We start from the raw sequence: 3,898 nt of genomic DNA, 5'->3' as shown, positions 1-3,898 counted from the left end.
ATGAGAACCTTCAGACATGAAGACCCCAAAGAAACAGGTGCATCTGTGCATTTTTAGGGACAGTCTTTGTGCATAAGAGTGCTCAGAGGACAGGGGCCTGACCTCATGGTTGCTGGGAGCCATTAGCCAAGTAGGTATGACAATTTCCTTGCCAGCGTACCCCATGTTGCTGACATGTTGCAGCGACATTGAATGTAGGTGACCTTGCTCAAGGACCAAGGCAGATTAGGGTGTTCCCGGTTTTAAGATAATTGTGTTTAGGGCGTTCCCAGTTTAGGTTCCAGGTTTAAGGTTTAAGATTATTCCTGCTGGGAATAGGGCGTATCCTGCTGCCTGAGTTCCCCTTGAGTTCTCATGGGATTCAGACAGTATATTTTGGAGATAGAAGCCCAGAGAACGTGGACTTGGGCAGAGAACGTGAACTTCCCCAGAACGTGATTGTAGACGGCTGGTGTGAGTTCGGGAATAAAGAGTTGCTGTTTGAATCTACAAGCTGTGTGGTGGCTCGTGATTGTGTGCCCAGCCAGACTGCGGCATTTGTGCCCAGCCAGACTGCGGCACATGGTAGTGAGCAGGATTTAGCAAGGTGATTCTGCACAGATTCTCCTTGGTGTCTATGCGTAACATTTGGGTAGGGTAGCACACATGTTGCATGAGGGTCTTTAGGGGAGAAGGGAGGGACAAGTTCAGAGAGTGACATTCTCATCTCAGCTGCTTTCTCAAATGTCAAGATGCTGTACTTGGGGTCTTGTGCTCTGAGCCCCATCTGTTATCAGTTTTGAGGACTGGCCAAGAAAGGCACATGGTTCTTGGCTTCTTAGATGGTTAATCAGAATCAGAATATTCCTATAATATGTAATTTGAATGTTAGGAAATTCCAAATCAAGTAGAATAAAATGTTGGCATTTACTAACCCATATACTTTCCTTTTAAACAATCAGCTCCACAGAGTCCCATTAATATAATATCCCTCCTTTCTTAAGTGCAGTTTGATGCATTTTGACAAATGTACAGTTCTATTGCCACCACCACAATCCAGACCCCAGGATTTAGAACATTCTGTTGCTTCAAAAGTTCTCTCCTGACTCTTGCCAATCAACCCCCACCCTTTGGCTCTGAGAAACCATTTACCTGCTTTCCTACCCTACAGCTTTGTCTTGTCTCCAATGCCATATAATTAGGATCATAAAATATGCAGTGTTTTTAAACTGTGGGTGAAACAAATTCAATGTGTTGCAACCTGCAGTTTTTTAACGAAATAAGACAGAAAACATCACAGTGAATCACACTTACTCATGGTACATTTTGTGAAATATTGGTTTTAGGTGTGTGCCCAAATCTCAGTCTGTGTTCTGAACCACAAACCACATTTCTTATTGTGTCACAAATTTCAAAACAAATATAAAAATTGATCCTAAAAAAGCTGGGCATGGTGGTGCACGCCTCTAATCCCAGCGGCTCAGGAGGCTGAGGCAGGAGGATCACAAGTTCAAAGCCATCCTCAGCAATTTAGCGAGCCCTAAGCAACTCAGTGAGACCCTGTCTCTAAATTAAAAATAAAAAGGACTGGGGATGTGGCTTAGTAGTTAAGCACCCCTGGGTTCAATTCCCAGTTTAAAAAAAAAGATCCTAATAATTCTATTGGGAGGTTAACTCCAGGATCAACCTTGATGTGTGGTTGAACAGCCGGTGGATGAGGCTGGAGAAGGGGCAGAACAGGAATAAGAATACACCTCAACAAACTTCACTTCTGGCTGTTACTAGATTCTCCAAGTACTAACATACAGACATGAAGGGCCGAATGCCCACCTCATGCAGGATGCTGCCTGTCAGGATGGGCTCAACCCAAGTGTCTCTGCTCATAGACTGTGTGTGAAGCATCGGCCATTGGGTGGCTTCAGCGGCTAGCCCAGGTTCAAGCCTGTGCTCTGCCACTTATCTATGACCCTTGACGGTGCTGTCAGCCACCCTGTGGCTCAGGTTCCTACTTTGTGAGCTGGTGGTTGGGGTTCCTATTTCTCAGAATGTCAAGTGGACTCAGTAAGGCAGGGTTCACCCCCTTGGGCACGGTGGGTGCTCCGGCCGGATTATTCTATATGGCGGGGGCTGTCCTTTTGGCCTTAACTCACTAGATGCCAGTAGCATCCTTTCTCCTTGTAAAACTGTCGCCAGTCATTGCCAAATGTCCCTTGGAGGGGGACAAATTGCCCTAGTTGAAGAACCAAAAAAATAAGGCATAGACAAACTATCTCTGGCCACAAATCCCTTCTTCTGCTCTTATTTATATCATGAAATTTCTCATGCATATCAGAGATACAACACATTTGGGGGCTGGATCATCTGCCAAGCACCAGAAGGGCCTCAGCTCGCGAAGCCCAGACAGTGAGGTGGCTTGCATCTTGGTAAATTATTTATTTTGGGGGGTCAGACTGCTGTATTTTAAGGCCCTACTATGTGTTTTTCTAAATGCATATCCTTGGGCAAGTTTTTGAACAGCCTGCAGTTCTGTTTTCTAATTTGGATATTGAGAATAGCAGTCACCCCTTCCTTTTAGAGTTCTTATGAGGACCGACAGCATAATAGGTACCGAGCCCCACCTCGGTAAGTGTGAGCTTTGTTTAACAACAGTGAAATCTTCCACAGGCTCTGAGCCAATCCTCCATCACTGTCCCCACTGTGACCAGCTTGTCCTGCTCAGCCCTGGGCTTTCTTGATTTAGCATGCAGAGCCCCATGCCTGGGGAAACCCCTCAATCCCGGGAAGCTGGTCACCCGATCATTCTCCAGCAGAGTTATGAGTATTCCGTTGAGTCATTTGGTCCCTAAATACTGACTGTGCACTTTCACTAATGAGCTTCGTGCTCAGGGACAAAGGTTCAATGAGCCTCCATGTCCAGCAGGAGAGGCACCATGAGCTGCATTTCAGATGACCAGGAGCACCCAGGGCACACTCAGCCACTGTGGCATCTGCCTTCACAGAGAAGGCACCTGAGGTCAGAGCTGGCCAGCGGAGGAGCCTGAGGCCAGCAGAAGCAGATGTGAATGGCACACCTATTGTTCCTGACCTAGAGAGGAGAGTTCCAGTGTCTTGTACTAGGAAGGAAGTGACTTATCAATACAGGAATGGGTGCCGTAGATGTGAGCCAGCGGGGAACCTGCCCTGCCCGGGCTTCTCAGCTTGCCCAGAAGCTGGCAGAGGGCAGGGTGGCTTGTATTGGTTCATGATCTCAGACCTGAGCACCCTCCCAGTTTTCTGCTAGGCTAAAACTTTCTTGAACTGAGTAGTGCTTTTGAAGAATTAGTTATGCACTGGGATTACGGAGGCATTTTGTTTTAAGAGATTGTGGTTGTTGAAGCTGACAGTGTTGATTGCCTATGAGATTGCCATTTCCTCCCTAGCAGCAACCCCAATTTGGTTTGGGGAAGCAATGAATCTACTTCAAATTTCTTTTCCAGACTCTCTGGGGTTTTGTGGGACACAGTTATGGCCAAGGAAATGTAGACAGAATTCTCTGCAGAAGGGTTCCCAATAAATCAAAGCTTAGCATCTCTCATCCATGGCACTTTCTCCTTCATCCTTCCTGGAATGCAGATGTGATGCCTGGAGGTGGAGAGGCCATCTTGCCTCTATGAGGATCAAAGACACTGGGTAAGGATGCCAGAGAGGATGTTAGAAGGCACTTGGGTTTTTGGTGACTCTCCATCAGTAGCTGGGCCAACCATGGAATGCCCATGTGAGGACTTACATAAAACATTTCTCTTTGCTTAAGTTGTTTTAGATTTTCTCTGGTATATGCCAAAAAACGTAAAATTAATTGAGAGTGATTTTTTATTTCAATGCTGTTTGGCAAATATTGTGAGCATCAACACCTTGCTGATGTGGACCTACTATAACCTCT

Source organism: Marmota flaviventris, chromosome 2 (genome assembly GCF_047511675.1).
Source record: "Marmota flaviventris isolate mMarFla1 chromosome 2, mMarFla1.hap1, whole genome shotgun sequence".
Classification (NCBI taxonomy): domain Eukaryota; kingdom Metazoa; phylum Chordata; class Mammalia; order Rodentia; family Sciuridae; genus Marmota; species Marmota flaviventris.
The sequence above is the reverse complement of the archived record's forward strand: the minus strand, read 5'-3'. Positions refer to the sequence as shown.